A 14,564-nucleotide genomic window follows, 5' to 3' on the forward strand; every position below is an offset into this window, starting at 1 on the left:
CTTTTTGCCAGTTATAGCGCCACCTATGGTCCGATCTCCATGAAACTCTGCATGCTTCCTCACCGTGTTCTGACACATATGCTCATCAATTTTGGTGAAGTTCTGAGTTTTCCTTTGGGATTTATAGGCTTTTGAGTGTATTTTGCCACGCCCCTTTTCTAAATGACCCTGTTACAGCCACCCAAATGCCAAAGTTCAACTTTTTTTTGATAATTATTGATCTAGAGAGTCCAGAGAATTGTCCTAGACTGGTTTGGTTCCGATCGGGCGAAAAACCAGGGACTAGTTCGCAAAAGTAGGTTTTGGACAAAATTCGACATAGCAGAAATGTTTCCCTGCCTACATCCAAATCGGAGATAGCCATTTTGTCCGCCTCGAGCCAAGGATTCCAACGATATAAGACACTTGATCCTGGGACAAACGGTCTAAGAGTTATGAGCGATTTTGAACTTTTGGTTGCTGTAGCGCCACCTATGGGCCAATCGGGGTCATACTCTGATAGGTTGTCCCCACATTGAGGCCTACCATCTGGCCAGGTTTCAAGTCTCTAGGCCTTACGGTTTGTCCTGCACGATGCGTTTTACGAATCCTTACAATTACAATAGGGTTTCAGCATTTCATGCTTGAACCCCTAATAAGAATGAAGGCTTTTTGCCAGTTATAGCGCCACCTATGGTCCGATCTCCATGAAACTCTGCATGCTTCCTCACCGTGTTCTGACACATATGCTCATCAATTTTGGTGAAGTTCTGAGTTTTCCTTTGGGATTTATAGGCTTTTGAGTGTATTTTGCCACGCCCCTTTTCTAAATGACCCTGTTACAGCCACCCAAATGCCAAAGTTCAACTTTTTTTGATAATTATTGATCTAGAGAGTCCAGAGAATTGTCCTAGACTGGTTTGGTTCCGATCGGGCGAAAAACCAGGGACTAGTTCGCAAAAGTAGGTTTTGGACAAAATTCGACATAGCAGAAATGTTTCCCTGCCTACATCCAAATCGGAGATAGCCATTTTGTCCGCCTCGAGCCAAGGATTCCAACGATATAAGACACTTGATCCTGGGACAAACGGTCTAAGAGTTATGAGCGATTTTGAACTTTTGGTTGCTGTAGCGCCACCTATGGGCCAATCGGGGTCATACTCTGATAGGTTGTCCCCACATTGAGGCCTACCATCTGGCCAGGTTTCAAGTCTCTAGGCCTTACGGTTTGTCCTGCACGATGCGTTTTACGAATCCTTACAATTACAATAGGGTTTCAGCATTTCATGCTTGAACCCCTAATAAGAATGAAGGCTTTTTGCCAGTTATAGCGCCACCTATGGTCCGATCTCCATGAAACTCTGCATGCTTCCTCACCGTGTTCTGACACATATGCTCATCAATTTTGGTGAAGTTCTGAGTTTTCCTTTGGGATTTATAGGCTTTTGAGTGTATTTTGCCACGCCCCTTTTCTAAATGACCCTGTTACAGCCACCCAAATGCCAAAGTTCAACTTTTTTTTGATAATTATTGATCTAGAGAGTCCAGAGAATTGTCCTAGACTGGTTTGGTTCCGATCGGGCGAAAAACCAGGGACTAGTTCGCAAAAGTAGGTTTTGGACAAAATTCGACATAGCAGAAATGTTTCCCTGCCTACATCCAAATCGGAGATAGCCATTTTGTCCGCCTCGAGCCAAGGATTCCAACGATATAAGACACTTGATCCTGGGACAAACGGTCTAAGAGTTATGAGCGATTTTGAACTTTTGGTTGCTGTAGCGCCACCTATGGGCCAATCGGGGTCATACTCTGATAGGTTGTCCCCACATTGAGGCCTACCATCTGGCCAGGTTTCAAGTCTCTAGGCCTTACGGTTTGTCCTGCACGATGCGTTTTACGAATCCTTACAATTACAATAGGGTTTCAGCATTTCATGCTTGAACCCCTAATAAGAATGAAGGCTTTTTGCCAGTTATAGCGCCACCTATGGTCCGATCTCCATGAAACTCTGCATGCTTCCTCACCGTGTTCTGACACATATGCTCATCAATTTTGGTGAAGTTCTGAGTTTTCCTTTGGGATTTATAGGCTTTTGAGTGTATTTTGCCACGCCCCTTTTCTAAATGACCCTGTTACAGCCACCCAAATGCCAAAGTTCAACTTTTTTTTGATAATTATTGATCTAGAGAGTCCAGAGAATTGTCCTAGACTGGTTTGGTTCCGATCGGGCGAAAAACCAGGGACTAGTTCGCAAAAGTAGGTTTTGGACAAAATTCGACATAGCAGAAATGTTTCCCTGCCTACATCCAAATCGGAGATAGCCATTTTGTCCGCCTCGAGCCAAGGATTCCAACGATATAAGACACTTGATCCTGGGACAAACGGTCTAAGAGTTATGAGCGATTTTGAACTTTTGGTTGCTGTAGCGCCACCTATGGGCCAATCGGGGTCATACTCTGATAGGTTGTCCCCACATTGAGGCCTACCATCTGGCCAGGTTTCAAGTCTCTAGGCCTTACGGTTTGTCCTGCACGATGCGTTTTACGAATCCTTACAATTACAATAGGGTTTCAGCATTTCATGCTTGAACCCCTAATAAGAATGAAGGCTTTTTGCCAGTTATAGCGCCACCTATGGTCCGATCTCCATGAAACTCTGCATGCTTCCTCACCGTGTTCTGACACATATGCTCATCAATTTTGGTGAAGTTCTGAGTTTTCCTTTGGGATTTATAGGCTTTTGAGTGTATTTTGCCACGCCCCTTTTCTAAATGACCCTGTTACAGCCACCCAAATGCCAAAGTTCAACTTTTTTTTGATAATTATTGATCTAGAGAGTCCAGAGAATTGTCCTAGACTGGTTTGGTTCCGATCGGGCGAAAAACCAGGGACTAGTTCGCAAAAGTAGGTTTTGGACAAAATTCGACATAGCAGAAATGTTTCCCTGCCTACATCCAAATCGGAGATAGCCATTTTGTCCGCCTCGAGCCAAGGATTCCAACGATATAAGACACTTGATCCTGGGACAAACGGTCTAAGAGTTATGAGCGATTTTGAACTTTTGGTTGCTGTAGCGCCACCTATGGGCCAATCGGGGTCATACTCTGATAGGTTGTCCCCACATTGAGGCCTACCATCTGGCCAGGTTTCAAGTCTCTAGGCCTTACGGTTTGTCCTGCACGATGCGTTTTACGAATCCTTACAATTACAATAGGGTTTCAGCATTTCATGCTTGAACCCCTAATAAGAATGAAGGCTTTTTGCCAGTTATAGCGCCACCTATGGTCCGATCTCCATGAAACTCTGCATGCTTCCTCACCGTGTTCTGACACATATGCTCATCAATTTTGGTGAAGTTCTGAGTTTTCCTTTGGGATTTATAGGCTTTTGAGTGTATTTTGCCACGCCCCTTTTCTAAATGACCCTGTTACAGCCACCCAAATGCCAAAGTTCAACTTTTTTTTGATAATTATTGATCTAGAGAGTCCAGAGAATTGTCCTAGACTGGTTTGGTTCCGATCGGGCGAAAAACCAGGGACTAGTTCGCAAAAGTAGGTTTTGGACAAAATTCGACATAGCAGAAATGTTTCCCTGCCTACATCCAAATCGGAGATAGCCATTTTGTCCGCCTCGAGCCAAGGATTCCAACGATATAAGACACTTGATCCTGGGACAAACGGTCTAAGAGTTATGAGCGATTTTGAACTTTTGGTTGCTGTAGCGCCACCTATGGGCCAATCGGGGTCATACTCTGATAGGTTGTCCCCACATTGAGGCCTACCATCTGGCCAGGTTTCAAGTCTCTAGGCCTTACGGTTTGTCCTGCACGATGCGTTTTACGAATCCTTACAATTACAATAGGGTTTCAGCATTTCATGCTTGAACCCCTAATAAGAATGAAGGCTTTTTGCCAGTTATAGCGCCACCTATGGTCCGATCTCCATGAAACTCTGCATGCTTCCTCACCGTGTTCTGACACATATGCTCATCAATTTTGGTGAAGTTCTGAGTTTTCCTTTGGGATTTATAGGCTTTTGAGTGTATTTTGCCACGCCCCTTTTCTAAATGACCCTGTTACAGCCACCCAAATGCCAAAGTTCAACTTTTTTTTGATAATTATTGATCTAGAGAGTCCAGAGAATTGTCCTAGACTGGTTTGGTTCCGATCGGGCGAAAAACCAGGGACTAGTTCGCAAAAGTAGGTTTTGGACAAAATTCGACATAGCAGAAATGTTTCCCTGCCTACATCCAAATCGGAGATAGCCATTTTGTCCGCCTCGAGCCAAGGATTCCAACGATATAAGACACTTGATCCTGGGACAAACGGTCTAAGAGTTATGAGCGATTTTGAACTTTTGGTTGCTGTAGCGCCACCTATGGGCCAATCGGGGTCATACTCTGATAGGTTGTCCCCACATTGAGGCCTACCATCTGGCCAGGTTTCAAGTCTCTAGGCCTTACGGTTTGTCCTGCACGATGCGTTTTACGAATCCTTACAATTACAATAGGGTTTCAGCATTTCATGCTTGAACCCCTAATAAAAATCAGGGCAATTACAATAGGGTTTCAGCACTTCGTGCTTGAACCCCTAATTAAAGCTGCAAGCAGCATTTATCGGGGTTCAAGCAGTTAAGGCCTTTAAGGCCTTTAAGCACAAAAGCATCAAAAGTTATTAGTTTTATTTAGCAAGCATCTAACCACTGACATAATAGATGAAAAAGACTATTTACAGCCAATACAGGCAATGTACCATAGGAAATATATAGTTTTAAAGCTTTTTAACAGTTATAGCGCCACCTATGGTCCAGTCTCCATAAAATTGTTTACTGTGACCTCAAATTGAACCCATACACATGTGTACTGAGTTTGGTGAAGATATCTCATTTACTTCTTGACTTATAGCCATTTTAGTAAAATAGGCTCCTCCCACAACAATTTACCACATTCTAGTATTATTTACTATGATTCTAGCACGATTGTGCTCCAATAGTAATTGTTATATAAGTGATTTTTTAGTGTCTTATTGTTATATAAGTGATTTTTAGTGTCTAATAAATGTAAAAGCATATGTGAGTAGACTTCATTAATAAGTAGAATGGCCAGCAGAGGGCAGTAGAAGACCACATATTGGCACACTTTCACTTTAAACTTCTTGTTTTTCACCATTTTTCTGCACTAAAGCAAACCAGTTTTTCCATTTTAACTCCATAATGCATGTTTACACACACACACACACACACACACACACACACACACACACACACAAAGTCAAATGTTGTTGTTGTTTTTTCAATGCTATTGGGGTATGTCATTCTGAAAATATATTTGAATGGTCTATAAACATTTTACAAAGTCTTTGTAAACTATTAATCAGATGATTCAACCTAAGACTACACACACACACACACATTCTGTTGTAGATACAAACATTTAAACTATATGATGTGATCAAACTGTTTTTTGCAAGTCTCCTTCAAGATTCAGATTCCTCAATGTGACACAAATGTCAGTAGTAATACTTCAATAGATTAATTTTCACTAAAGGTGATTGTAAATGTTAAAAGAGTGATTTTATTAAGTCTAAATATGAATTATAGAACAATATTAAATAGTATGACAAAATGACTATTTTAAACAACAGGGGGCAGTAAAATACCACTTATTGAGTTAACCACTTATTGAGTTAATATTCATATCATTTTCACATTTTTAACTGTTATAGAGGCAAATTTTATCCGATCTGTCTGAAAATTTTCATGCTTGTTTAGAGTCTTACGTCACATGTTCTGACTTGTTTTTAAGAAGATCTGAGCATTCATTGAAGACATATAGGCTTTCAGATACACTTGGTCAAGGCCACATATTGAAGTGACCCTATTATAGCCATCCAAATGAAGTAGTTCAACTTTTTCTGATAATTATTGATCTAGAGAGTCCAGAGAATTGTACTGCACTAGTTTTGAACATTATGATATGAAAATGATTTGATCATAGATGAAACAGACCATTTGCAGCCAATACAGGCAATTTACCATAGGAAATATATGGTTTTAAAGCTTTTTAACAGTTATAGCGCCAACTATGGTCCGATCTCCATAAAATTTGGCATGCTTGTTAATGATGTTATGGCACATATTCCCACCAATTTTTGTGAAGTTCTGAGTTTTCATTTATGATTTATAGGCTTTTTAGTGCATTTTGCCACACCCATTTTCTTTATGACCCTATTATAGCCATGCGCAAAATGCAAAAGTTCAACTTTTTTTTGATAATTATTGATCTAGAGAGTCCATAGAATTGTCCTAGACTGGTCTGGTTCCGATCGGGCGAAAAACCTAGGACTAGTTCGCAAAAGTAGGTTTTTAACATATTCGCGAATAATTAATGAACGGTTTGATTGACAGCAATGGTTCTTAAGGCAAAGTTGTTCAGCATGAGCAGATCTATCAAATGATATGCATTTTGTGACAATAAGTGTAACACCACGTGATTACAGAGCCATAAAACTCGTTAGCGCCAACTAGTGGCCGATTTCTTTCAAAATTCTTACAGACCTCTAGGGCCATGAGTCGAACATGCCCACCGAGTTTCGTTCCGATCGGCCTCCGTTAACCTTGTCTAATAGGTGCTCAAACTTCATTGGCCGATGGCGGCCATGTTTTTTGAGATACACCAATGTCCTCATAGACATACATGGGGCCTTGGACCAAGACACTGCATACCAATTTTCAAGTCAATCGGACTAATGGTCAGGTGGTTATAGCCTGTTTTATGTTTTTTTCATGTTATAGCGCCACCATGTGGCCAATCGCCGCGATTTTTTTACTGTGACCTCAGATTGACCTCTTACATATACGTACCGAGTTTGGTGAAGATACCTCATTTACTTCTGGAGTTATAGCTGTTTTAGTACAATAGGCTCCTCCCACAACATACATTTTGGCGCCCCTTAGCGACCGTGAATCGAAATTTCTACTTTTTTTCGATAATTATTGATATTCAGTCTCCAGAGAACATTTCTGCACTGGTTTGGTTCCGATCGGACGAAAAACCTAGGACTAGTTCGCAAAAGTAGGTTTTTAACAAAATTCAAAATGGCGGAAAAATTTGCATACCGGAAATGAAATCGGAGATATACGTTTTGTTCTTCAAGTATCCAGCTTTCCAATGATATAAGACACTTGAGTCTACGATATACGGTCTAGGAGTTATGAACAGTTTCGCGCTTTTGGTCGCTATAGCGCCACCTATGGGCCAATCGGGGTCATACTCTCTGAACCTCTCCTCGATTTTTGTACTACCATCTGGCAAAGTTTCAAGGTTCCAGCTCTTACGGTTTGGGCTGCACGATGCGTTTTAGCGGAGAAGAAAAATAATAATAATTAAAGCTGCAAGCAGCATTTAGCGGGGTTCAAGCATTTAGGGTCTTTAAGCACATAAGGCAGTTTAGTGAGTTGTCTGAGTTTTCGTTTAGGATTTACAGGCTTTTGAGTGTTTTTTGCCATACACATTTTCTAAATGATCCTATTATGGCTACCCAATGGGTAAAGTTTAAGTTTTTTATATAATTATTGATCTAGAGAGTCCAGAGAATTGTACTGCACTGATATATTTCCGATCGGGTGAAAAACATAGGACTAGTTCGCAAAAGTAGGTTTTTAACATAATCGCAAGTATTTAATGAACAAATTAATTGACAGCAGTAGTTTTTGAGGCAAAGTTGTTCAGTATGAGGAGATCTATCAAATGACATGCATCACGTGATTACAAAGCCGTAAAACCTGTTAGCGTCAACTAGTGGCCGATTTCTTTCAAAATTCTTACAGACCTCTAGGGCCACGAGTCGAACATGCCCACCGAGTTTCGTTCCGATCGACCTTCGTTAACCTTGTCTAAGAGGTGCACAAACTTTATTGGCCTATGGCGGCATAGACATACATGGCACCTTGGACCAAAACATTGCATGCCAATTTTAAAGTCAATCGAACTAATGGTCAGGTGGTTATAGCCCTTTTCATGTTTTAGTGATGTTTGGCCTGATCTCCATTTTAAATAATTATTTTAAAGGTGCCGTAGAATGCATTGATATATTTTAAATTGTTCTATGATATCTCTGAAACAGAAATGTCTTCAACAGTCAAGTAGTGGATAAAATCACTAACGTTACTTTCTGCTTGCGGTAGGGGTTGTAATGGAAATATAACATTAGTTGGAACTGCCCCCTTCTTCAGTATCAAACGATGAGCGAAACCTGCTTGATATTGTCCCAGGTTAGAAAAACTGTCAGTGGTGAAATGGGCAGAGCAAACTAACAGCTTTGAATTAAAATGGTAAGGTATCCTGTTGTAAAAATCAACCATGCCTGTTGGCAGTTCTCTTTTGTGGGAAGGGAATGAAAAGTTCTGAAATCCGCAGCACAGCCTCGAACATAACATTTATATCCATGATCTGACATTTTCACTATTGTCCTTGCTTGCTTCTTCACAATACCTGCAGAACTTCTGATGATTCGGCTGTGCAGGTCCACGTTAACACTGCCTGGCCTAGAACATGGGCTGGTATATGCAAATTGGGGGGGTATAAATATGAATGATCCCGACTCCAACGTCACAGTCGGTGTTATGCTGTAATTCACTCATTTTTCAGCGGTCTTTTGCAAACAGGAGATTTACACATGAAGGAGGAAACAATGGTGTTTGAGGCTCACGGTATGTCAGTTCCTTGTCCAGAACTCTTACCATTCAACTATGCCAAGATAAATACAGTTTTCAATTGTATGGCACCTTTAAAATAGTTGATTAGTAATATAATGCTTACTTGTAGTCTGAAATGGCTTTAACAAAAGAAGAAAAATATTCTTAGATGTCTGTTCATTCTAATCATGTACAAATAAAGTAGCACAGTAAGATTACATTTATTTGAATGCATTAGTGGGTGTGTGATTGCGCTGTGTGTGCAGCTTATCAATATTAAAAGTGAAGGTGTAGTTGATATCTTTGTTGATAATATCTGTAGTAATCAGAAAAAAACAATTAAGAAATAAAGAATTAAAATTACAAATAATATTCTGTTAAGATATGAGTTACAATAACATGATTTGCAATAGTAATAATATCAATACTATATGCACAATACACAAAGATTAGACTCTCAGGTCTGTGTCTTTCAAAAACATTAGTATTGCAGCCAATGTGAGTCTGTGGGATTTATAAACAGACAAAATATGATTTGAAATGTTATTTTAATGATTTTATAAAGTTTAAACAATATTTCAAATGGAAACTAACTGGAAAATAATATTTTAGTAAGCAGAATGAAGCAATGAGTGGTCTTCTGGTGGTTAAAATGTAAATGAAAACAATAATACTTAAACAATAATACTTAATACAGTAACCATGCTTCAACACACACATGCAAACACATTTGGTTGTAGATGTAGATATTTTAAATTAAAGATAGGTAACAAAATGATAATTGCAAATCTCCTCCGTATAACACCATTTTCAGATTTCAAATTAATCACTGAGAAGCAGAATTGTTCAAACTGAGAGCTCAGTACAAATGAAGTGATAAACTGACAAAACATGATTGTGTTATAATAGGTGATTTTCATGCAAGCAATTTTATATAGTCTAAAAATGTATGCAAAAGCACAGGTAAAAATATTTTTATAAGTAGAATGTCCTGCAGAGGGCAGTAGAAGACCACTAATTGACTCACTTTCATTTGAAAGACTTTTTTATCCACCAGTAAAACAAAGCAGTTTTACCATGTTCTTTCCATTAAGCATGCTTACACACACAGACACACACAGACACACACACACAAAGACAAATATGTTTTCAATGTTTTTGGGATGTTATTGTGAAAATATCTTTTAATGGTCTAACCATTTTCACATATTTCTTTGTGATCTGTATTATCAGTAATAATAATAATAAATAGCTTTAAGCATTTGCTTGTTGGCCAAAGCTGAAAGCTGATAAAAAGATTAATACTATGTCTAATACTGCTGCTCCCTCTAGTTGACAACAGTGGAATTACAGCCTCCATCTTACAATTGAAGTGAATGAATGGGAATTAGTTTTTTCACTTATATCTCGGGAACCAGATGGCGAAAAATTCTAAACCTCAGAGCATAGATAGTGCTTGAGGAGCCCTGTTGAATGAGACCATCACAGTGTTTTTGGGCGATTGGGGCCGGGAGCTATGACCATTCAAAGGCATGTCTTTTGGAGCAGTTTTCTCTGGAATGCCGAGGGCAAATTACACCACATTTGAATCGAAGCTAGCCAAGGATGGGCCCTTTCCAATGAGCCCTCACACAAGGTTCGGGGTGATCTGGTTCGGGAGTTACGGCCGTTCAAAGTCGGGGGTCCCGCGGACTAGCGTTCCGTGGGGGGGGCGCGCTCCCGAGGCCCGCGACGCTACGTTTCGATCAAGAGCCCGGAGAGGTCCTTACCATCAAAATTTGAGCGCGCGGCCACTTTCCGTTTTCGAGTTATGAGTGAATTTGTACTGGGGGGGCGTGGCCTAAATGGCGGACAAGGTTTTACTTTCGTTTTCTAAATGTAAAACAATTGTCAATAGTAACACTCCAATAGATGCATTTTGACAAAATGTGATTGTAAATGTTAAAATAATGATTTTATAAAGTATAAATATGAATTATATAACAATATTAGGGAGTAGTATGATGAAATGACAGCAGGGGGCAGTACAATACCACTTATTGGCTTAATATGCCATGTTATATCATTTTTACCTTTTTAACTGTTATAGAGGCAAATTTTGTCCGATCTGTCTGAAATTTTTCATGCTTGTTAAGAGTAACATGTTCTGACTAGATCTGAAAGATATTTAAAAGATATAGGCTTTTGGGGACACTTGGTCAAGGCTACATATTAAAGTGACCCTATTATAGCCATCCAAATGAAGAAGTTATACTTTTTCTGATAATTATTGATCTAGAGAGTCCAGAGAATTGTACTGCACTAGATTTGAATATTATGATTTGAAAATTATAAGATCATAAATGGAAAACACCATTTACAGCCAATACAGGCAATTTACCATAGAATATATATTGTTTTAAAGCTTTTTAACAGTTATAGCGCCACCTATGGTCCAATCTCCATAAAAATTCCCATGCTTCTTTAGCATGTTATGTCACATGTGCTCATCAATTTTTGTAAAGTTCTGAGTTTTTATTTATGATTTATAAACGTTTGAGTGTATTTTGACACGCCCATTTTCTAAATGATCATGTTATAGCCAAACAAAAGCAAAATTTTCTTCTTTTTTTCGATAATTATTGATCTAGAGAGTCCAGAGAATTGCCCTAGACTGGTCTGGTTCCGATCGGGCGAAAAACCTAGGACTAGTTCGCAAAAGTAGGTTTTTAACATGTTCACGAATATTTAATGAACGGTTTGATTGACAGCAATGGTTCTTGAGGCAAAGTTGTTCAGCATGAGTAGATCTATCAAATGATATGCATAATGTGACTATAAGTGTAACACCACGTGATTACAGAGCCATAAAACTCGTTAGCGCCAACTAGTGGCCGATTTCTTTCAAAAATTTTACAGACCTCTAGGGCCATGAGTCGAACATGCCCACCAAGTTTCGTTCCAATCGGCCTCCGTTAACCTTGTCTAATAGGTGCTCGACTTCATTGGCCAATGGCGGCCATGTTTTTTGAGATACATCAATGTCCTCATAGACATACATGGCACCTTGGACCAAGACACTGCATACCAATTTTCAAGTCAATCAGACTAACAGTCAGGTGGTTATAGCCCTTTTCATGTTTCTTTCATGTTATAGCGCCACCTAGTGTTTAATCGTTGTGATTTTTTTACTGTGACCCCAGATTGAACTCCTACATATGTGTACCAAGTTTGGTGAAGCTATCTCATTTACTTTTTGAGTTATAGCCATTTTAGTAAAATAGGCTCCTCCCACAACGTTCATTTTGAGCCCCCTAGCGACTTTGAATCGAAATATCGACGTTTTTTCGATAATTATTGATCTTCAGACTCCAGAGAACATTTCTGCACTGGTTTGGTTCCGATCGGGCGAAAAACCTAGGACTAGTTTGCAAAAGTAGGTTTTTGACAAAATTCAAAATGGCGGAAAAATTTGCATACCGGAAATGAAATCGGAGATATACGTTTTGTTCGCCATGAGGTCTGGATTCCATTGATATAAGACACTTGAGTCTAGGACATACGGTCTAGGAGTTATGACCAGTTTCGCGCGTTTGGTCGCTATAGCGCCACCTATGGGCCAATCGGGGTCATACTCTCTGAACCTTTCCTCGATTTTTGTACTACCATCTGACAAAGTTTCAAGACTCCAGCACTTACGGTTTGGGCTGCACGATGCGTTTTAGCGGAGAAGAATAATAATAATAATAATAATAAAAATCAGTACAATTACAATAGGTGTTCAGCACTTCGTGCTTGAACCCCTAAAAATCAGTACAATTACAATAGGGTTTCAGCACTTCGTGCTTGAACCCCTAATAAAAATCAGGGCAATTACAATAGGGTTTCAGCACTTCGTGCTTGAACCCCTAATAAATGTAGAAATGTGGAAATACAGAAATAAATAAATGTAGAAATGTGGAAATACAGAAATAAATAAATGTAGGAATAAATAAATGTATAAATAAATGCATATATAAATATATAAATAAATAAATATATAAATACATAAATATATAAATAAATGTATAAATACATAAATAAATACATATAAAAATGCATAAATAAATAAATACATGTAAAAATACAGAAATAGCCATTTATAATACCAAAATGTATTTATTTTCACTATTATTTCTGCATTTATGTATTTATTTCTACTTTTATTTATTTATTTATTTATTTTTCGTTCTGTCATTTTTAGTCCTTCATAGTGACGAGAGGAGTTGAGAAAAGCAATATTCATTTTCAGCGAATTTAGTAAAACTTTGTAAACTTTATTAGTCATTTAAATACCTTTACTCAATTATCTGGACCACGAAACTTTAGGAGATTATTTTTGAATGTCTGTTCTTTGAAATTTAGCAAAAAAAAAATTTTTTTTTTCAAATTATTATTTCATTGTTTTTCCACATAATCGGCCCATATCTTAAAATGGAACGTTGCGACTTCCGACTCATTTCACCAGATCGGGTCACAATTACAGAAACGTCTGTCTGTCTGTGTGTCTGTCTGTCTGTCTCTGTGTGTGTATGTCTGTTAACCACATATCTCTCAAACTAGTCCGATGGATTTCAAACTCGACAGGTGTTGCTACGGGCATGAGTGTGCAGTGCCAAGTTTGACGTTGTTTGGATGAGAAATGCTAAAGATATCGTTAAATATATCATTTTTAGAAGGTTGTGGTTTAAAAATAAACATTCTGACATAAACACTCTACACTGTTTACTTCTGAATATTATAGTTTGGTTCCAAATCGTGATAAATTTCTGTTTCAAACTTTCACATAGCATCTTTAGGTTATAATAACGTAAAAAAATCAAATCCAGATTTTGATTTTCAAAGATTTATTATAAAAACGGATCATTTTCCCCCAAAAATGCAATAAATTCATGACACTTTTTTTTTCAAAATGCAAATAATCCATTGAATCAATATAAAAGTTTTTTTTTTTTTATCATATTTAAATCAGCCATTGCTAAGAAATATCTCCTGAACTTTTTTGACTGCGGTCAGCTCACAAAAACTGATTTTGCACGGGCACTTTGCACTGCTCCCTGAATCGTCGCGCTTATTCATTTGTGGATGTAAACTGAATCTATAAGTCAGCTATGCTGTTTACTTCTGAATATTATATTTCATTCTGGTGCGCTTAACATCGCTACTATGTAGCCTAATATGCTTTTCACCAACTAAACATATCCTATTCAATGCGTTCACGTTCACCGTCTCTTTCACGGGCATCATTTGTAGTTGCCTATTCACAAACTGTTTCCTCGAGTTCACTGTGTGCTTTCTACCATGCACAAATAAAAAAAAAAGTCACTTAACTTTTGCTGTGTAATTGTAACAATGAGCACTCAAACACACCAAACCAACAATGACTAAAAACACACACAAAAACTGATTTTGCACGGGCATTTTGCACTAGTCTATAAATTACAGAAACGTCTGTCTGTGTGTGTGCGTGTGTGTATTCGCATATCTCTCGAACCGTTAGTCCGATGGATTTCAAACTCGACGACAGGTGTCTTGGCACGAGTAAGTGCAGTGCTAAGTTTGACGTTGTTTGCATGAGAAATGCAAAAGATATCGGTAAAAGAAGCACTAATGTTGTGGTTTAAAAATAAACATTCTGACATTAGAGGGTTGTATCAGTCAAAGAAGCCCCAAGAAGGTTGTGGTTTAAAAATAAACATTCTGACATAAACACTCAGTCAGCGTACACTGTTTACTTCTGAATATTATATTTTATTCATGGCCATCATTTGAAGTAACCTAGCCTGCTCCCTGAATTCAATGCGTTCACATGTCTCTTTCACGGGCACCAAACCAACAATTAGGCTACTAAAACACACACAAAAACTGATTTTGC

Source organism: Abramis brama (assembly GCF_963993115.1).
Source record: "Abramis brama genome assembly, chromosome: 2".
NCBI classification, from domain to species: Eukaryota; Metazoa; Chordata; class Actinopteri; order Cypriniformes; family Leuciscidae; genus Abramis; species Abramis brama.